Source organism: Pseudophryne corroboree (assembly GCF_028390025.1).
Source record: "Pseudophryne corroboree isolate aPseCor3 chromosome 7 unlocalized genomic scaffold, aPseCor3.hap2 SUPER_7_unloc_1, whole genome shotgun sequence".
In the NCBI taxonomy this organism is placed as follows: Eukaryota; Metazoa; Chordata; class Amphibia; order Anura; family Myobatrachidae; genus Pseudophryne; species Pseudophryne corroboree.
The window spans coordinates 968,190-991,101 of record NW_026967608.1 but is presented as its reverse complement, the minus strand read 5'-3'; the positions used below and the strand labels follow the sequence as shown (position 1 = coordinate 991,101).

General features: G+C 34.7%; 2 non-coding genes across 2 annotated transcripts; both read left to right on the top strand.

The window, feature by feature from the left end:
* Positions 1-4,119: 4,119 nt before the first annotated feature.
* Positions 4,120-4,193, top strand: TRNAS-ACU (transfer RNA serine (anticodon ACU)). The gene has a single exon. It is a non-coding gene; the product is annotated as a tRNA-Ser (tRNA).
* A 15,083-nt stretch (positions 4,194-19,276) lies between these two features.
* TRNAS-ACU (transfer RNA serine (anticodon ACU)) lies at positions 19,277-19,350 on the top strand. Its single transcript has one exon. It is a non-coding gene; the product is annotated as a tRNA-Ser (tRNA).
* Positions 19,351-22,912: the final 3,562 nt, after the last annotated feature.

The window sequence follows — 22,912 nt, the reverse complement described above, 5'->3', positions numbered from 1 at the left end:
ACATGGTGATATCTAATTAGCACACAGGTAAGGAATTAAGAAAATCTTTATTTAAGGGTGAAGTTGTTTCTCACAAAATCGTTGCCCCAATGCATCATTGAAATTCAAGCTGGAAAGATGATTTTAATATATCACTTGTTCATTTTGTATTGCTCTTCTGGTGACAATGTAGTTTGTTTTTGTCAATTACCATTTTAATAATAGGGTAAAGAAAATTAAGTGGATTTTTGAAAGAAAACAATACTGTCAATAAACTATTAAAACAAATTAAAATGGTAAAAGTTATTGTACTTTAAGTAAACATAAAATAGCTAACATATCAATCCCAGTTTTGGATTACTTTAATTAACAAAAAAAATGCATATAGCAAAGGATAGTTTCAATCTGCCTACCTCTGGGTTATGGGCCCAGCATGCTTCAATTGCAGTACTCTGCTGCACATGTAAGTGCAAGAGATCCTGAAGCACTCACTCATCATGGGAAAGTACCAATGTGTTTCTTCGTTGGTTGATTTAAGAAAATTCTTACAAAAACTCTCCAGATTATTGACTTTTTAAAGTTTTTCTAGGAAACGTTCTAGATGAATGCTTATTAGCCTTTGTCAGTATGTACTTTTTGCAAATTGTCTCTGTGGCGCAATCGGTTAGTGTGTCTGGCTACTAACCAAAATGTTGGTGGTTCAATCCAACCCAGGGACATAATTGATCTTGTGATCAGGTTTTGGTGATATTTAAGTAGACAAGTCAAAATTTCAAACCCCCTCTTATGGTGTAGGGTACCTGGCCTTCTCTGATGTAATCAGAGTTAGATTTGATTCAGTGATTTTATAAAAAACAGCTAGGAAGCACAATTTAGCAATGGGTTGCAGAGAAAAAAAATATGCTGGCAGAAAAAATCCAATTAAGTGATTAAACAGCTCTTCATTTTCTGCCTTTATTTTTATGCTAACAAATTTGTTCTCTAAAAAGTGTCCACAAAGCCAAGTCTCTGATTAACACCTTTGTAGGGATGGTTTTTCACCTATAACTAAATTAAACTTGCTTCATTGGAAAGGCAGCAAGATGCATCCTCATTTCAATGTCTACTGAAATAATACAGGTTGACACCAGGAAACATTAACGCCACTGCATCCTTGCTGCTTTCTCATGTAGAAGTCTGTTTAATGTGAAAACAAGGTGATATCTAATTAGCACACAGGTAAGGAATTAAGAAAATCTTTATTTAAGGGTGAAGATGTTTCTCACAAAATCGTTGCCCCAATGCATCATTGAAATTCAAGCTGGAAAGATCACTTGTACATTTTGTATTGCTCTTCTGGTGACAATGTAGTTTGTTTTTGTCAATTACCCTTTTAATAATAGGGTAAAGAAAATTAAGTGGATTTTTTAAAGAAAACTATATTGTCAATATACTATTAAAACAAATTAAAATGGTAAAAGTTATTGTACTTTAAGTAAAAATAAAAGAGCAAAAATATCAATCCCAGTTTTGATTACTTAAATTAACAAAAAAAAATGCATATAGCAAAGGATAGTTTCAATCTGCCTACCTCTGGGTTATGGGCCCAGCATGCTTCCATTGCAGTACTCTGCTGCACATGTAAGTGCAAGAGATCCTGAAGCACTCACTCATCATGGGAAAGTACCAATGTGTTTCTTCGTTGGTTGATGGAAGAAACATTTTACAAAAACTCTCCAGATTATTGACTTTCTAAAGTTTTTCTAGGAAACGTTCTAGATGTATGATTATTAGCCTTTGTCAGTATGTACTTTTTTGCAAAGTGTCTCTGTGGCGCAATCGGTTAGTGTGTCCGGTTACTAACCAAAAGGTTGGTGGTTCAATCCCACCCAGGGACGTAATTGACCTTGTTATCAGATTTTGGTGATCTTTAAGTAGACAAGTCAAAATTTCAAACCCCCTGTTATAGTGTAGGGTACCTGGCCTTCTCTGATGTAATCAGAGTTAGATTTGATTCATTGATTTTATAAAAACAGCTAGGAAGCACAATTTAGCAGTGGGTTGCAGAGAAAAAGATATATGCTGGCAAAAAAAATCCAATTGAGTGATTAAACAGCTCTTCATTTTCTGGCTTTATTTTTATGCTAACAAATTTGTTCTCTGAAAAGTGTCCACAAAGCCAAGTCTCTGATTAACACCTTTGTAGGGATGGTTTTTCACCTATTACTAAATTAAACTTGCTTCATTGGAAAGGCAGCAAGATGCATCCTCATTTCAATGTCTACTGAAATAATACAGGTTGACACCAGGAAACATTAACGCCACTGCATCCTTGCTGCTTTCTCATGTAGAAGTCTGTTTAATGTGAAAACAAGGTGATATCTAATTAGCACACAGGTAAGGAATTAAGAAAATCTTTATTTAAGGGTGAAAATGTTTCTCACAAAATCGTTGCCCCCAATGCATCATTGAAATTCAAGCTGGAAAGATGATTTTAATATATCACTTGTACATTTTGTATTGCTCTTCTGGTGACAATGTAGTTTGTTTTTGTCAATTACCATTTTAATAATAGGGTAAAGAAAATTAAGTGGATTTTTAAAAGAAAACAATACTTTCAATATACTATTAAAACAAATTAAAATAGTAAAAGTTATTGTACTTTAATGAAAAATAAAGAGCAAAAATATCAATCCCAGTTTTGGATTACTTTAATTAACAAAAAAAATGCATATAGCAGAGGAAAGTTTTAATCTGCCTACCTCTGGGTTATGGGCCCAGCATGCTTCCATTGCAGTACTCTGCTGCACATGTAAGTGCAAGAGATCCTGAAGCACTCACTCATCATGGGAAAGTACCAATGTGTTTCTTCGTTGGTGGATGGAAGAAACATCTTACAAAAACTCTCCAGATTATTGACTTTTTAAAGTTTTTCTAGGAAACGTTTTAGATGAATGCTTATTAGCCTTTGTCAGTATGGACTTTTGCAAAGTGTCTCTGTGGCGCAATCAGTTAGTGTGTACGGCTATAAACCAAAAGGTTGGTGGTTCAATCCCACCCATTGACGTAATTGACCTTGTTATCAGATTTTGGTGATCTTTAAGAAGACAAGTCAAAATTTCAAATCCCCTCTTATGGTGTAGGGTACCTGGCCTTCTCTGATGTAATCAGAGTTAGATTTGATTCAGTGATTTTATAAAAACAGCTAGGAAGCACAATTTAGCAGTGGGTTGCAGAGAAAAAGAAATATGCTTGCAAAAAAATCCAATTGAGTGATTAAACAGCTCTTCATTTTCTGGCTTTATTTTTATGCTAACAAATTTGTTCTCTGAAAAGTGTCCACAAAGCCAAGTCTCTGATGAACACCTTTGTAAGGATGGTTTTTCACCTATTACTAAATTAAACTTGCTTCATTGGAAAGGCAGCAAGATGCATCCTCATTTCAATGTCTACTGAAATAATACAGGTTGACACCAGGAAACATTAACGCCAATGCATCCTTGCTGCTTTCTCATGTGGAAGTCTGTTTAATGTGAAAACATGGTGATATCTAATTAGCACACAGGTAAGGAATTAAGAAAATCTTTATTTAAGGGTGAAGATGTTTCTCACAAAATCGTTGCCCCAATGCATCATTGAAATTCAAGCTGGAAAGATGATTTTAATATATCACTTGTACATTTTGTATTGCTCTTCTGGTGACAATGTAGTTTGTTTTTGTCAATTACCATTTTAATAATAGGGTAAAGAAAATTAAATGGATTTTTGAAAGAAAACAATACTGTCAATAAACTATTAAAACAAATTAAAATGGTAAAAGTTATTGTACTTTAAGTAAACATAAAATAGCTAACATATCAATCCCAGTTTTGGATTACTTTAATTAACAAAAAAATGCATATAGCAAAGGATAGTTTCAATCTGCCTACCTCTGGGTTATGGGTCCAGCATGCTTCAATTGCAGTACTCTGCTGCACATGTAAGTGCAAGAGATCCTGAAGCACTCACTCATCATGGGAAAGTACCAATGTGTTTCTTCGTTGGTTGATTTAAGAAAATTCTTACAAAAACTCTCCAGATTATTGACTTTTTAAAGTTTTTCTAGGAAACGTTCTAGATGAATGCTTATTAGCCTTTGTCAGTATGTACTTTTTGCAAATTGTCTCTGTGGCGCAATCGGTTAGTGTGTCTGGCTACTAACCAAAATGTTGGTGGTTCAATCCCACCCAGGGACATAATTGACCTTGTGATCAGGTTTTGGTGATATTTAAGTAGACAAGTCAAAATTTCAAACCCCCTCTTATGGTGTAGGGTACCTGGCCTTCTCTGATGTAATCAGAGTTAGATTTGATTCAGTGATTTTATAAAAAACAGCTAGGAAGCACAATTTAGCAATGGGTTGCAGAGAAAAAAAATATGCTGGCAGAAAAAATCCAATTGAGTGATTAAACAGCTCTTCATTTTCTGCCTTTATTTTTATGCTAACAAATTTGTTCTCTAAAAAGTGTCCACAAAGCCAAGTCTCTGATTAACACCTTTGTAGGGATGGTTTTTCACCTATAACTAAATTAAACTTGCTTCATTGGAAAGGCAGCAAGATGCATCCTCATTTCAATGTCTACTGAAATAATACAGGTTGACACCAGGAAACATTAACGCCACTGCATCCTTGCTGCTTTCTCATGTAGAAGTCTGTTTAATGTGAAAACAAGGTGATATCTAATTAGCACACAGGTAAGGAATTAAGAAAATCTTTATTTAAGGGTGAAGATGTTTCTCACAAAATCGTTGCCCCAATGCATCATTGAAATTCAAGCTGGAAAGATCACTTGTACATTTTGTATTGCTCTTCTGGTGACAATGTAGTTTGTTTTTGTCAATTACCCTTTTAATAATAGGGTAAAGAAAATTAAGTGGATTTTTTAAAGAAAACTATATTGTCAATATACTATTAAAACAAATTAAAATGGTAAAAGTTATTGTACTTTAAGTAAAAATAAAAGAGCAAAAATATCAATCCCAGTTTTGATTACTTAAATTAACAAAAAAAAAATGCATATAGCAAAGGATAGTTTCAATCTGCCTACCTCTGGGTTATGGGCCCAGCATGCTTCCATTGCAGTACTCTGCTGCACATGTAAGTGCAAGAGATCCTGAAGCACTCACTCATCATGGGAAAGTACCAATGTTTTTCTTCGTTGGTTGATGGAAGAAACATTTTACAAAAACTCTCCAGATTATTGACTTTCTAAAGTTTTTCTAGGAAACGTTCTAGATGTATGCTTATTAGCCTTTGTCAGTATGTACTTTTTTGCAAAGTGTCTCTGTGGCGCAATCGGTTAGTGTGTCCGGTTACTAACCAAAAGGTTGGTGGTTCAATCCCACCCAGGGACGTAATTGACCTTGTTATCAGATTTTGGTGATCTTTAAGTAGACAAGTCAAAATTTCAAACCCCCTGTTATAGTGTAGGGTACCTGGCCTTCTCTGATGTAATCAGAGTTAGATTTGATTCATTGATTTTATAAAAACAGCTAGGAAGCACAATTTAGCAGTGGGTTGCAGAGAAAAAGAAATATGCTGGCAAAAAAAATCCAATTGAGTGATTAAACAGCTCTTCATTTTCTGGCTTTATTTTTATGCTAACAAATTTGTTCTCTGAAAAGTGTCCACAAAGCCAAGTCTCTGATTAACACCTTTGTAGGGATGGTTTTTCACCTATTACTAAATTAAACTTGCTTCATTGGAAAGGCAGCAAGATGCATCCTCATTTCAATGTCTACTGAAATAATACAGGTTGACACCAGGAAACATTAACGCCACTGCATCCTTGCTGCTTTCTCATGTAGAAGTCTGTTTAATGTGAAAACAAGGTGATATCTAATTAGCACACAGGTAAGGAATTAAGAAAATCTTTATTTAAGGGTGAAAATGTTTCTCACAAAATCGTTGCCCCCAATGCATCATTGAAATTCAAGCTGGAAAGATGATTTTAATATATCACTTGTACATTTTGTATTGCTCTTCTGGTGACAATGTAGTTTGTTTTTGTCAATTACCATTTTAATAATAGGGTAAAGAAAATTAAGTGGATTTTTAAAAGAAAACAATACTTTCAATATACTATTAAAACAAATTAAAATGGAAAAAAGTTATTGTACTTTAATGAAAAATAAAGAGCAAAAATATCAATCCCAGTTTTGGATTACTTTAATTAACAAAAAAAATGCATATAGCAGAGGAAAGTTTTAATCTGCCTACCTCTGGGTTATGGGCCCAGCATGCTTCCATTGCAGTACTCTGCTGCACATGTAAGTGCAAGAGATCCTGAAGCACTCACTCATCATGGGAAAGTACCAATGTGTTTCTTCGTTGGTGGATGGAAGAAACATCTTACAAAAACTCTCCAGATTATTGACTTTTTAAAGTTTTTCTAGGAAACGTTTTAGATGAATGCTTATTAGCCTTTGTCAGTATGGACTTTCGCAAAGTGTCTCTGTGGCGCAATCAGTTAGTGTGTACTGCTATAAACCAAAAGGTTGGTGGTTCAATCCCACCCATTGACGTAATTGACCTTGTTATCAGATTTTGGTGATCTTTAAGTAGACAAGTCAAAATTTCAAATCCCCTCTTATGGTGTAGGGTACCTGGCCTTCTCTGATGTAATCAGAGTTAGATTTGATTCAGTGATTTTATAAAAACAGCTAGGAAGCACAATTTAGCAGTGGGTTGCAGAGAAAAAGAAATATGCTGGCAAAAAAATCCAATTGAGTGATTAAACAGCTCTTCATTTTCTGGCTTTATTTTTATGCTAACAAATTTGTTCTCTGAAAAGTGTCCACAAAGCCAAGTCTCTGATGAACACCTTTGTAAGGATGGTTTTTCACCTATTACTAAATTAAACTTGCTTCATTGGAAAGGCAGCAAGATGCATCCTCATTTCAATGTCTACTGAAATAATACAGGTTGACACCAGGAAACATTAACGCCAATGCATCCTTGCTGCTTTCTCATGTGGAAGTCTGTTTAATGTGAAAACATGGTGATATCTAATTAGCACACAGGTAAGGAATTAAGAAAATCTTTATTTAAGGGTGAAGTTGTTTCTCACAAAATCGTTGCCCCAATGCATCATTGAAATTCAAGCTGGAAAGATGATTTTAATATATCACTTGTTCATTTTGTATTGCTCTTCTGGTGACAATGTAGTTTGTTTTTGTCAATTACCATTTTAATAATAGGGTAAAGAAAATTAAGTGGATTTTTGAAAGAAAACAATACTGTCAATAAACTATTAAAACAAATTAAAATGGTAAAAGTTATTGTACTTTAAGTAAACATAAAATAGCTAACATATCAATCCCAGTTTTGGATTACTTTAATTAACAAAAAAAATGCATATAGCAAAGGATAGTTTCAATCTGCCTACCTCTGGGTTATGGGCCCAGCATGCTTCAATTGCAGTACTCTGCTGCACATGTAAGTGCAAGAGATCCTGAAGCACTCACTCATCATGGGAAAGTACCAATGTGTTTCTTCGTTGGTTGATTTAAGAAAATTCTTACAAAAACTCTCCAGATTATTGACTTTTTAAAGTTTTTCTAGGAAACGTTCTAGATGAATGCTTATTAGCCTTTGTCAGTATGTACTTTTTGCAAATTGTCTCTGTGGCGCAATCGGTTAGTGTGTCTGGCTACTAACCAAAATGTTGGTGGTTCAATCCAACCCAGGGACATAATTGATCTTGTGATCAGGTTTTGGTGATATTTAAGTAGACAAGTCAAAATTTCAAACCCCCTCTTATGGTGTAGGGTACCTGGCCTTCTCTGATGTAATCAGAGTTAGATTTGATTCAGTGATTTTATAAAAAACAGCTAGGAAGCACAATTTAGCAATGGGTTGCAGAGAAAAAAAATATGCTGGCAGAAAAAATCCAATTGAGTGATTAAACAGCTCTTCATTTTCTGCCTTTATTTTTATGCTAACAAATTTGTTCTCTAAAAAGTGTCCACAAAGCCAAGTCTCTGATTAACACCTTTGTAGGGATGGTTTTTCACCTATAACTAAATTAAACTTGCTTCATTGGAAAGGCAGCAAGATGCATCCTCATTTCAATGTCTACTGAAATAATACAGGTTGACACCAGGAAACATTAACGCCACTGCATCCTTGCTGCTTTCTCATGTAGAAGTCTGTTTAATGTGAAAACAAGGTGATATCTAATTAGCACACAGGTAAGGAATTAAGAAAATCTTTATTTAAGGGTGAAGATGTTTCTCACAAAATCGTTGCCCTAATGCATCATTGAAATTCAAGCTGGAAAGATGATTTTAATATATCACTTGTACATTTTGTATTGCTCTTCTGGTGACAATGTAGTTTGTTTTTGTCAATTACCATTTTAATAATAGGGTAAAGAAAATTAAGTGGATTTTTGAAAGAAAACAATACTTTCAATATACTATTAAAACAAATTAAAATGGAAAAAAGTTATTGTACTTTAATGAAAAATAAAGAGCAAAAATATCAATCCCAGTTTTGGATTACTTTAATTAACAAAAAAAATGCATATAGCAGAGGAAAGTTTTAATCTGCCTACCTCTGGGTTATGGGCCCAGCATGCTTCCATTGCAGTACTCTGCTGCACATGTAAGTGCAAGAGATCCTGAAGCACTCACTCATCATGGGAAAGTACCAATGTGTTTCTTCGTTGGTGGATGGAAGAAACATCTTACAAAAACTCTCCAGATTATTGACTTTTTAAAGTTTTTCTAGGAAACGTTTTAGATGAATGCTTATTAGCCTTTGTCAGTATGGACTTTCGCAAAGTGTCTCTGTGGCGCAATCAGTTAGTGTGTACTGCTATAAACCAAAAGGTTGGTGGTTCAATCCCACCCATTGACGTAATTGACCTTGTTATCAGATTTTGGTGATCTTTAAGTAGACAAGTCAAAATTTCAAATCCCCTCTTATGGTGTAGGGTACCTGGCCTTCTCTGATGTAATCAGAGTTAGATTTGATTCAGTGATTTTATAAAAACAGCTAGGAAGCACAATTTAGCAGTGGGTTGCAGAGAAAAAGAAATATGCTGGCAAAAAAATCCAATTGAGTGATTAAACAGCTCTTCATTTTCTGGCTTTATTTTTATGCTAACAAATTTGTTCTCTGAAAAGTGTCCACAAAGCCAAGTCTCTGATGAACACCTTTGTAAGGATGGTTTTTCACCTATTACTAAATTAAACTTGCTTCATTGGAAAGGCAGCAAGATGCATCCTCATTTCAATGTCTACTGAAATAATACAGGTTGACACCAGGAAACATTAACGCCAATGCATCCTTGCTGCTTTCTCATGTGGAAGTCTGTTTAATGTGAAAACATGGTGATATCTAATTAGCACACAGGTAAGGAATTAAGAAAATCTTTATTTAAGGGTGAAGTTGTTTCTCACAAAATCGTTGCCCCAATGCATCATTGAAATTCAAGCTGGAAAGATGATTTTAATATATCACTTGTTCATTTTGTATTGCTCTTCTGGTGACAATGTAGTTTGTTTTTGTCAATTACCATTTTAATAATAGGGTAAAGAAAATTAAGTGGATTTTTGAAAGAAAACAATACTGTCAATAAACTATTAAAACAAATTAAAATGGTAAAAGTTATTGTACTTTAAGTAAACATAAAATAGCTAACATATCAATCCCAGTTTTGGATTACTTTAATTAACAAAAAAAATGCATATAGCAAAGGATAGTTTCAATCTGCCTACCTCTGGGTTATGGGCCCAGCATGCTTCAATTGCAGTACTCTGCTGCACATGTAAGTGCAAGAGATCCTGAAGCACTCACTCATCATGGGAAAGTACCAATGTGTTTCTTCGTTGGTTGATTTAAGAAAATTCTTACAAAAACTCTCCAGATTATTGACTTTTTAAAGTTTTTCTAGGAAACGTTCTAGATGAATGCTTATTAGCCTTTGTCAGTATGTACTTTTTGCAAATTGTCTCTGTGGCGCAATCGGTTAGTGTGTCTGGCTACTAACCAAAATGTTGGTGGTTCAATCCAACCCAGGGACATAATTGATCTTGTGATCAGGTTTTGGTGATATTTAAGTAGACAAGTCAAAATTTCAAACCCCCTCTTATGGTGTAGGGTACCTGGCCTTCTCTGATGTAATCAGAGTTAGATTTGATTCAGTGATTTTATAAAAAACAGCTAGGAAGCACAATTTAGCAATGGGTTGCAGAGAAAAAAAATATGCTGGCAGAAAAAATCCAATTGAGTGATTAAACAGCTCTTCATTTTCTGCCTTTATTTTTATGCTAACAAATTTGTTCTCTAAAAAGTGTCCACAAAGCCAAGTCTCTGATTAACACCTTTGTAGGGATGGTTTTTCACCTATAACTAAATTAAACTTGCTTCATTGGAAAGGCAGCAAGATGCATCCTCATTTCAATGTCTACTGAAATAATACAGGTTGACACCAGGAAACATTAACGCCACTGCATCCTTGCTGCTTTCTCATGTAGAAGTCTGTTTAATGTGAAAACAAGGTGATATCTAATTAGCACACAGGTAAGGAATTAAGAAAATCTTTATTTAAGGGTGAAGATGTTTCTCACAAAATCGTTGCCCCAATGCATCATTGAAATTCAAGCTGGAAAGATCACTTGTACATTTTGTATTGCTCTTCTGGTGACAATGTAGTTTGTTTTTGTCAATTACCCTTTTAATAATAGGGTAAAGAAAATTAAGTGGATTTTTTAAAGAAAACTATATTGTCAATATACTATTAAAACAAATTAAAATGGTAAAAGTTATTGTACTTTAAGTAAAAATAAAAGAGCAAAAATATCAATCCCAGTTTTGATTACTTAAATTAACAAAAAAAAATGCATATAGCAAAGGATAGTTTCAATCTGCCTACCTCTGGGTTATGGGCCCAGCATGCTTCCATTGCAGTACTCTGCTGCACATGTAAGTGCAAGAGATCCTGAAGCACTCACTCATCATGGGAAAGTACCAATGTGTTTCTTCGTTGGTTGATGGAAGAAACATTTTACAAAAACTCTCCAGATTATTGACTTTCTAAAGTTTTTCTAGGAAACGTTCTAGATGTATGATTATTAGCCTTTGTCAGTATGTACTTTTTTGCAAAGTGTCTCTGTGGCGCAATCGGTTAGTGTGTCCGGTTACTAACCAAAAGGTTGGTGGTTCAATCCCACCCAGGGACGTAATTGACCTTGTTATCAGATTTTGGTGATCTTTAAGTAGACAAGTCAAAATTTCAAACCCCCTGTTATAGTGTAGGGTACCTGGCCTTCTCTGATGTAATCAGAGTTAGATTTGATTCATTGATTTTATAAAAACAGCTAGGAAGCACAATTTAGCAGTGGGTTGCAGAGAAAAAGAAATATGCTGGCAAAAAAAATCCAATTGAGTGATTAAACAGCTCTTCATTTTCTGGCTTTATTTTTATGCTAACAAATTTGTTCTCTGAAAAGTGTCCACAAAGCCAAGTCTCTGATTAACACCTTTGTAGGGATGGTTTTTCACCTATTACTAAATTAAACTTGCTTCATTGGAAAGGCAGCAAGATGCATCCTCATTTCAATGTCTACTGAAATAATACAGGTTGACACCAGGAAACATTAACGCCACTGCATCCTTGCTGCTTTCTCATGTAGAAGTCTGTTTAATGTGAAAACAAGGTGATATCTAATTAGCACACAGGTAAGGAATTAAGAAAATCTTTATTTAAGGGTGAAAATGTTTCTCACAAAATCGTTGCCCCCAATGCATCATTGAAATTCAAGCTGGAAAGATGATTTTAATATATCACTTGTACATTTTGTATTGCTCTTCTGGTGACAATGTAGTTTGTTTTTGTCAATTACCATTTTAATAATAGGGTAAAGAAAATTAAGTGGATTTTTAAAAGAAAACAATACTTTCAATATACTATTAAAACAAATTAAAATAGTAAAAGTTATTGTACTTTAATGAAAAATAAAGAGCAAAAATATCAATCCCAGTTTTGGATTACTTTAATTAACAAAAAAAATGCATATAGCAGAGGAAAGTTTTAATCTGCCTACCTCTGGGTTATGGGCCCAGCATGCTTCCATTGCAGTACTCTGCTGCACATGTAAGTGCAAGAGATCCTGAAGCACTCACTCATCATGGGAAAGTACCAATGTGTTTCTTCGTTGGTGGATGGAAGAAACATCTTACAAAAACTCTCCAGATTATTGACTTTTTAAAGTTTTTCTAGGAAACGTTTTAGATGAATGCTTATTAGCCTTTGTCAGTATGGACTTTTGCAAAGTGTCTCTGTGGCGCAATCAGTTAGTGTGTACGGCTATAAACCAAAAGGTTGGTGGTTCAATCCCACCCATTGACGTAATTGACCTTGTTATCAGATTTTGGTGATCTTTAAGAAGACAAGTCAAAATTTCAAATCCCCTCTTATGGTGTAGGGTACCTGGCCTTCTCTGATGTAATCAGAGTTAGATTTGATTCAGTGATTTTATAAAAACAGCTAGGAAGCACAATTTAGGGTGGGTTGCAGAGAAAAAGAAATATGCTGGCAAAAAAATCCAATTGAGTGATTAAACAGCTCTTCATTTTCTGGCTTTATTTTTATGCTAACAAATTTGTTCTCTGAAAAGTGTCCACAAAGCCAAGTCTCTGATGAACACCTTTGTAAGGATGGTTTTTCACCTATTACTAAATTAAACTTGCTTCATTGGAAAGGCAGCAAGATGCATCCTCATTTCAATGTCTACTGAAATAATACAGGTTGACACCAGGAAACATTAACGCCAATGCATCCTTGCTGCTTTCTCATGTGGAAGTCTGTTTAATGTGAAAACAAGGTGATATCTAATTAGCACACAGGTAAGGAATTAAGAAAATCTTTATTTAAGGGTGAAGATGTTTCTCACAAAATCGTTGCCCCAATGCATCATTGAAATTCAAGCTGGAAAGATGATTTTAATATATCACTTGTACATTTTGTATTGCTCTTCTGGTGACAATGTAGTTTGTTTTTGTCAATTACCATTTTAATAATAGGGTAAAGAAAATTAAGTGGATTTTTGAAAGAAAACAATACTGTCAATAAACTATTAAAACAAATTAAAATGGTAAAAGTTATTGTACTTTAAGTAAACATAAAATAGCTAACATATCAATCCCAGTTTTGGATTACTTTAATTAACAAAAAAAATGCATATAGCAAAGGATAGTTTCAATCTGCCTACCTCTGGGTTATGGGCCCAGCATGCTTCAATTGCAGTACTCTGCTGCACATGTAAGTGCAAGAGATCCTGAAGCACTCACTCATCATGGGAAAGTACCAATGTGTTTCTTCGTTGGTTGATTTAAGAAAATTCTTACAAAAACTCTCCAGATTATTGACTTTTTAAAGTTTTTCTAGGAAACGTTCTAGATGAATGCTTATTAGCCTTTGTCAGTATGTACTTTTTGCAAATTGTCTCTGTGGCGCAATCGGTTAGTGTGTCTGGCTACTAACCAAAATGTTGGTGGTTCAATCCAACCCAGGGACATAATTGATCTTGTGATCAGGTTTTGGTGATATTTAAGTAGACAAGTCAAAATTTCAAACCCCCTCTTATGGTGTAGGGTACCTGGCCTTCTCTGATGTAATCAGAGTTAGATTTGATTCAGTGATTTTATAAAAAACAGCTAGGAAGCACAATTTAGCAATGGGTTGCAGAGAAAAAAAATATGCTGGCAGAAAAAATCCAATTGAGTGATTAAACAGCTCTTCATTTTCTGCCTTTATTTTTATGCTAACAAATTTGTTCTCTAAAAAGTGTCCACAAAGCCAAGTCTCTGATTAACACCTTTGTAGGGATGGTTTTTCACCTATAACTAAATTAAACTTGCTTCATTGGAAAGGCAGCAAGATGCATCCTCATTTCAATGTCTACTGAAATAATACAGGTTGACACCAGGAAACATTAACGCCACTGCATCCTTGCTGCTTTCTCATGTAGAAGTCTGTTTAATGTGAAAACAAGGTGATATCTAATTAGCACACAGGTAAGGAATTAAGAAAATCTTTATTTAAGGGTGAAGATGTTTCTCACAAAATCGTTGCCCCAATGCATCATTGAAATTCAAGCTGGAAAGATCACTTGTACATTTTGTATTGCTCTTCTGGTGACAATGTAGTTTGTTTTTGTCAATTACCCTTTTAATAATAGGGTACAAAAAATTAAGTGGATTTTTTAAAGAAAACTATATTGTCAATATACTATTAAAACAAATTAAAATGGTAAAAGTTATTGTACTTTAAGTAAAAATAAAAGAGCAAAAATATCAATCCCAGTTTTGATTACTTAAATTAACAAAAAAAAATGCATATAGCAAAGGATAGTTTCAATCTGCCTACCTCTGGGTTATGGGCCCAGCATGCTTCCATTGCAGTACTCTGCTGCACATGTAAGTGCAAGAGATCCTGAAGCACTCACTCATCATGGGAAAGTACCAATGTGTTTCTTCGTTGGTTGATGGAAGAAACATTTTACAAAAACTCTCCAGATTATTGACTTTCTAAAGTTTTTCTAGGAAACGTTCTAGATGTATGATTATTAGCCTTTGTCAGTATGTACTTTTTTGCAAAGTGTCTCTGTGGCGCAATCGGTTAGTGTGTCCGGTTACTAACCAAAAGGTTGGTGGTTCAATCCCACCCAGGGACGTAATTGACCTTGTTATCAGATTTTGGTGATCTTTAAGTAGACAAGTCAAAATTTCAAACCCCCTGTTATAGTGTAGGGTACCTGGCCTTCTCTGATGTAATCAGAGTTAGATTTGATTCATTGATTTTATAAAAACAGCTAGGAAGCACAATTTAGCAGTGGGTTGCAGAGAAAAAGAAATATGCTGGCAAAAAAAATCCAATTGAGTGATTAAACAGCTCTTCATTTTCTGGCTTTATTTTTATGCTAACAAATTTGTTCTCTGAAAAGTGTCCACAAAGCCAAGTCTCTGATTAACACCTTTGTAGGGATGGTTTTTCACCTATTACTAAATTAAACTTGCTTCATTGGAAAGGCAGCAAGATGCATCCTCATTTCAATGTCTACTGAAATAATACAGGTTGACACCAGGAAACATTAACGCCACTGCATCCTTGCTGCTTTCTCATGTAGAAGTCTGTTTAATGTGAAAACAAGGTGATATCTAATTAGCACACAGGTAAGGAATTAAGAAAATCTTTATTTAAGGGTGAAAATGTTTCTCACAAAATCGTTGCCCCCAATGCATCATTGAAATTCAAGCTGGAAAGATGATTTTAATATATCACTTGTACATTTTGTATTGCTCTTCTGGTGACAATGTAGTTTGTTTTTGTCAATTACCATTTTAATAATAGGGTAAAGAAAATTAAGTGGATTTTTAAAAGAAAACAATACTTTCAATAAACTATTAAAACAAATTAAAATGGTAAAAGTTATTGTACTTTAAGTAAACATAAAATAGCTAACATATCAATCCCAGTTTTGGATTACTTTAATTAACAAAAAAAAATGCATATAGCAAAGGATAGTTTCAATCTGCCTACCTCTGGGTAATGGGCCCAGCATGCTTCAATTGCAGTACTCTGCTGCACATGTAAGTGCAAGAGATCCTGAAGCACTCACTCATCATGGGAAAGTACCAATGTGTTTCTTCGTTGGTTGATTTAAGAAAATTCTTACAAAAACTCTCCAGATTATTGACTTTTTAAAGTTTTTCTAGGAAACGTTCTAGATGAATGCTTATTAGCCTTTGTCAGTATGTAATTTTTGCAAATTGTCTCTGTGGCGCAATCGGTTAGTGTGTCTGGCTACTAACCAAAATGTTGGTGGTTCAATCCAACCCAGGGACATAATTGATCTTGTGATCAGGTTTTGGTGATATTTAAGTAGACAAGTCAAAATTTCAAACCCCCTCTTATGGTGTAGGGTACCTGGCCTTCTCTGATGTAATCAGAGTTAGATTTGATTCAGTGATTTTATAAAAAACAGCTAGGAAGCACAATTTAGCAATGGGTTGCAGAGAAAAAAAATATGCTGGCAGAAAAAATCCAATTGAGTGATTAAACAGCTCTTCATTTTCTGCCTTTATTTTTATGCTAACAAATTTGTTCTCTAAAAAGTGTCCACAAAGCCAAGTCTCTGATTAACACCTTTGTAGGGATGGTTTTTCACCTATAACTAAATTAAACTTGCTTCATTGGAAAGGCAGCAAGATGCATCCTCATTTCAATGTCTACTGAAATAATACAGGTTGACACCAGGAAACATTAACGCCACTGCATCCTTGCTGCTTTCTCATGTAGAAGTCTGTTTAATGTGAAAACAAGGTGATATCTAATTAGCACACAGGTAAGGAATTAAGAAAATCTTTATTTAAGGGTGAAGATGTTTCTCACAAAATCGTTGCCCCAATGCATCATTGAAATTCAAGCTGGAAAGATCACTTGTACATTTTGTATTGCTCTTCTGGTGACAATGTAGTTTGTTTTTGTCAATTACCCTTTTAATAATAGGGTAAAAAAAATTAAGTGGATTTTTTAAAGAAAACTATATTGTCAATATACTATTAAAACAAATTAAAATGGTAAAAGTTATTGTACTTTAAGTAAAAATAAAAGAGCAAAAATATCAATCCCAGTTTTGATTACTTAAATTAACAAAAAAAAATGCATATAGCAAAGGATAGTTTCAATCTGCCTACCTCTGGGTTATGGGCCCAGCATGCTTCCATTGCAGTACTCTGCTGCACATGTAAGTGCAAGAGATCCTGAAGCACTCACTCATCATGGGAAAGTACCAATGTGTTTCTTCGTTGGTTGATGGAAGAAACATTTTACAAAAACTCTCCAGATTATTGACTTTCTAAAGTTTTTCTAGGAAACGTTCTAGATGTATGCTTATTAGCCTTTGTCAGTATGTACTTTTTTGCAAAGTGTCTCTGTGGCGCAATCGGTTAGTGTGTCCGGTTACTAACCAAAAGGTTGGTGGTTCAATCCCACCCAGGGACGTAATTGACCTTGTTATCAGATTTTGGTGATCTTTAAGTAGACAAGTCAAAATTTCAAACCCCCTGTTATAGTGTAGGGTACCTGGCCTTCTCTGATGTAATCAGAGTTAGATTTGATTCATTGATTTTATAAAAACAGCTAGGAAGCACAATTTAGCAGTGGGTTGCAGAGAAAAAGAAATATGCTGGCAAAAAAAATCCAATTGAGTGATTAAACAGCTCTTCATTTTCTGGCTTTATTTTTATGCTAACAAATTTGTTCTCTGAAAAGTGTCCACAAAGCCAAGTCTCTGATTAACACCTTTGTAGGGATGGTTTTTCACCTATTACTAAATTAAACTTGCTTCATTGGAAAGGCAGCAAGATGCATCCTCATTTCAATGTCTACTGAAATAATACAGGTTGACACCAGGAAACATTAACGCCACTGCATCCTTGCTGCTTTCTCATGTAGAAGTCTGTTTAATGTGAAAACAAGGTGATATCTAATTAGCACACAGGTAAGGAATTAAGAAAATCTTTATTTAAGGGTGAAAATGTTTCTCACAAAATCGTTGCCCCCAATGCATCATTGAAATTCAAGCTGGAAAGATGATTTTAATATATCACTTGTACATTTTGTATTGCTCTTCTGGTGACAATGTAGTTTGTTTTTGTCAATTACCATTTTAATAATAGGGTAAAGAAAATTAAGTGGATTTTTAAAAGAAAACAATACTTTCAATATACTATTAAAACAAATTAAAATAGTAAAAGTTATTGTACTTTAATGAAAAATAAAGAGCAAAAATATCAATCCCAGTTTTGGATTACTTTAATTAACAAAAAAAATGCATATAGCAGAGGAAAGTTTTAATCTGCCTACCTCTGGGTTATGGGCCCAGCATGCTTCCATTGCAGTACTCTGCTGCACATGTAAGTGCAAGAGATCCTGAAGCACTCACTCATCATGGGAAAGTACCAATGTGTTTCTTCGTTGGTGGATGGAAGAAACATCTTACAAAAACTCTCCAGATTATTGACTTTTTAAAGTTTTTCTAGGAAACGTTTTAGATGAATGCTTATTAGCCTTTGTCAGTATGGACTTTTGCAAAGTGTCTCTGTGGCGCAATCAGTTAGTGTGTACGGCTATAAACCAAAAGGTTGGTGGTTCAATCCCACCCATTGACGTAATTGACCTTGTTATCAGATTTTGGTGATCTTTAAGAAGACAAGTCAAAATTTCAAATCCCCTCTTATGGTGTAGGGTACCTGGCCTTCTCTGATGTAATCAGAGTTAGATTTGATTCAGTGATTTTATAAAAACAGCTAGGAAGCACAATTTAGCAGTGGGTTGCAGAGAAAAAGAAATATGCTGGCAAAAAAATCCAATTGAGTGATTAAACAGCTCTTCATTTTCTGGCTTTATTTTTATGCTAACAAATTTGTTCTCTGAAAAGTGTCCACAAAGCCAAGTCTCTGATGAACACCTTTGTAAGGATGGTTTTTCACCTATTACTAAATTAAACTTGCTTCATTGGAAAGGCAGCAAGATGCATCCTCATTTCAATGTCTACTGAAATAATACAGGTTGACACCAGGAAACATTAACGCCAATGCATCCTTGCTGCTTTCTCATGTGGAAGTCTGTTTAATGTGAAAACAAGGTGATATCTAATTAGCACACAGGTAAGGAATTAAGAAAATCTTTATTTAAGGGTGAAGATGTTTCTCACAAAATCGTTGCCCCAATGCATCATTGAAATTCAAGCTGGAAAGATGATTTTAATATATCACTTGTACATTTTGTATTGCTCTTCTGGTGACAATGTAGTTTGTTTTTGTCAATTACCATTTTAATAATAGGGTAAAGAAAATTAAGTGGATTTTTGAAAGAAAACAATACTGTCAATATACTATTAAAACAAATTAAAATGGTAAAAGTTATTGTACTTTAAGTAAACATAAAATAGCTAACATATCAATCCCAGTTTTGGATTACTTTAATTAACAAAAAAAATGCATATAGCAGAGGATAGTTTCAATCTGCCTACCTCTGGTTAATGGGCCCAGCATGCTTCCATTGCAGTACTCTGCTGCACATGTAAGGGCAAGAGATCCTGAAGCACTCACTCATCATGGGAAAGTACCAATGTGTTTCTTCGTTGGTTGATTTAAGAAAATTCTTACAAAAACTCTCCAGATTATTGACTTTTTAAAGTTTTTCTAGGAAATGTTCTAGATGAATGCTTATTAGCCTTTGTCAGTATGTACTTTTTGCAAATTGTCTCTGTGGCGCAATCGGTTAGTGTGTCTGGCTACTAACCAAAAGGTTGGTGGTTCAATCCCACCCAGGGACATAATTGACCTTGTGATCAGGTTTTGGTGATATTTAAGTAGACAAGTCAAAATTTCAAACCCCCTCTTATGGTGTAGGGTACCTGGCCTTCTCTGATGTAATCAGAGTTAGATTTGATTCAGTGATTTTATAAAAAACAGCTAGGAAGCACAATTTAGCAATGGGTTGCAGAGAAAAAAAATATGCTGGCAGAAAAATCCAATTGAGTGATTAAACAGCTCTTCATTTTCTGCCTTTATTTTTATGCTAACAAATTTGTTCTCTAAAAAGTGTCCACAAAGCCAAGTCTCTGATTAACACCTTTGTAGGGATGGTTTTTCACCTATAACTAAATTAAACTTGCTTCATTGGAAAGGCAGCAAGATGCATCCTCATTTCAATGTCTACTGAAATAATACAGGTTGACACCAGGAAACATTAACGCCACTGCATCCTTGCTGCTTTCTCATGTAGAAGTCTGTTTAATGTGAAAACAAGGTGATATCTAATTAGCACACAGGTAAGGAATTAAGAAAATCTTTATTTAAGGGTGAAGATGTTTCTCACAAAATCGTTGCCCCAATGCATCATTGAAATTCAAGCTGGAAAGATCACTTGTACATTTTGTATTGCTCTTCTGGTGACAATGTAGTTTGTTTTTGTCAATTACCCTTTTAATAATAGGGTAAAGAAAATTAAGTGGATTTTTTAAAGAAAACTATATTGTCAATATACTATTAAAACAGAGGGTTTGAGTTTGCCTGCACTGCTACAGTTGATTTCATTAAATCATGTTGAGCCAACAGTATCAGAGTGTCATGAATTTATTACAATGAAACAAGAGATTTCTATATATGTTGGCGGTGCGACCCCCGAGGTATTAAATATGTTTGTAGAAAAGGGAATTGGTCCCTCCAAAGAAATGGGGAACCAAAGAGAAAAAGCCTCTTTGTGGGTGCACTCTTTCAAAAACAATATATATATATATGTTATCTTTCAATATTTATTGTGTAAAAAATTATACTTTATTTCGACAATTAAAAATGATGTGTATAGAAAAAAGGGCAAAAATACCTATTGGTATACCCTATAGAACAGATAAATAAGGTACAAAGGTGATTATGTCTCATATAATAAGCTCCTCCAAAATAATGTATCTCAAAAGATTCTTTGTAATAGTTTGTAGCAACCCCTGTATATAGTGGTGTGTTTTAGAGTGAGGGCAATAATACCAAAACTCTTAACACGGGATGCGATTTAATAAAATCTGAAATGGAGGAGAGTTGATTAATTACATGCTAGGCGAAAATTTATATGCTGATAACTTAAGTAGGCAAAAAAGGATTATATAGCACTAATATGCTTATTACTGTACTTGTAAAGTATTACACAGTGATATTAAATGTTACACAATAAATGTCAGAAGTAACAAGTCCCACAGTAGGAAGCCGTAACTGACAATCGTTGAATTAGATACTATATTTGTATCAATTTGTCTCGCTAATGCGTACAACGAATACTGTCTGCTAAATCAGGTGTAACAAATATTGATTTTCACTGCAAGGATGATTATGCTAAAAAACCAGAACTGGTATATTAATTGGTTAACATTGACCTTGTAATAATAAAGGTGAGTATTGGAAAGTACCCGTGCCGTTGATCCACTGACTTCTGCTGCCTTCCCATGTGTGAAAAAGGTGTCACAGTGAATGGGAGGTGAGAGAGTCAGCGGCCGGAGCGGGTATGAAGGAAGACAGTGGCGTTACTTGCTGTTGTCGGGAAACGGAGAGGGGTTATCCTGATAACAATATTGTCATTGCAGGAAGAAACCCACTCCCGTCCCGCAATGAGTGCGCGCCGAAATACCTCTGATTAAGAGAGGGTCCTGCTGTTGTAGCCCCCGTGGATATCCTTGCTTGAGAAGCGTGTAAGGAGTTTTGCCTACGAATCCGGGTCCGTGAACGTTACACGGGATTCCCGGAAAGACGTCAGAATGACGTCAGAGTGTTTGAGAAGCGGACGTACGTTTCACCCTAGCCGGGTAATTCAACGATTGTCAGTTACGGCTTCCTACTGTGGGACTTGTTACTTCTGACATTTATTGTGTAACATTTAATATCACTGTGTAATACTTTACAAGTACAGTAATAAGCATATTAGTGCTATATAATCCTTTTTTGCCTACTTAAGTTATCAGCATATAAATTTTCGCCTAGCATGTAATTAATCAACTCTCCTCCATTTCAGATTTTATTAAATCGCATCCCGTGTTAAGAGTTTTGGTATTATTGCCCTCACTCTAAAACACACCACTATATACAGGGGTTGCTACAAACTATTACAAAGAATCTTTTGAGATACATTGTTATTTTGGAGGAGCTTATTATATGAGACATAATCACCTTTGTACCTTATTTATCTGTTCTATAGGGTATACCAATAGGTATTTTTGCCCTTTTTTCTATACACATCATTTTTAATTGTCGAAATAAAGTATAATTTTTTACACAATAAATATTGAAAGATAATATATATATATATTGTTTTTGAAAGAGTGCACCCACAAAGAGGCTTTTTCTCTTTGGTTCCCCATTTCTTTGGAGGGACCAATTCCCTTTTCTACAATATACTATTAAAACAAATTAAAATGGTAAAAGTTATTGTACTTTAAGTAAAAATAAAAGAGCAAAAACATCAATCCCAGTTTTGATTACTTAAATTAACAAAAAAAAATGCATATAGCAAAGGATAGTTTCAATCTGCCTACCTCTGGGTTATGGGCCCAGCATGCTTCCATTGCAGTACTCTGCTGCACATGTAAGTGCAAGAGATCCTGAAGCACTCACTCATCATGGGAAAGTACCAATGTGTTTCTTCGTTGGTTGATGGAAGAAACATCTTACAAAAACTCTCCAGATTATTGACTTTTTAAAGTTTTTCTAGGAAACTTTCTAGATGTATGCTTATTAGCCTTTGTCAGTATATACTTTTTGCAAAGTGTCTCTGTGGCGCAATCGGTTAGTGTATCCGGCTACTAACCAAAAGGTTGGTGGTTCAATCCCACCAAGGGACGTAATTGACCTTGTTATCAGATTTTGGTGATCTTTAAGTAGACAAGTCAAAATTTCAAACCCCCTGTTATGGTGTAGGGTACCTGGCCTTCTCTGATGTAATCAGAGTTAGATTTGATTCAGTGATTTTATAAAAACAGCTAGGAAGCACAATTTAGCAGTGGGTTGCAGAGAAAAAGAAATATGCTGGCAAAAAAAATCCAATTGAGTGATTAAACAGCTCTTCATTTTCTGGCTTTATTTTTATGCTAACAAATATGTTCTTTGAAAAGTGTCCACAAAGCCAAGTCTCTGATTAACACCTTTGTAGGGATGGTTTTTCACCTATTACTAAATTAAACTTGCTTCATTGGAAAGGCAGCAAGATGCATCCTCATTTCAATGTCTACTGAAATAATACAGGTTGACACCAGGAAACATTAACGCCACTGCATCCTTGCTGCTTTCTCATGTAGAAGTCTGTTTAATGTGAAAACAAGGTGATATCTAATTAGCACACAGGTAAGGAATTAA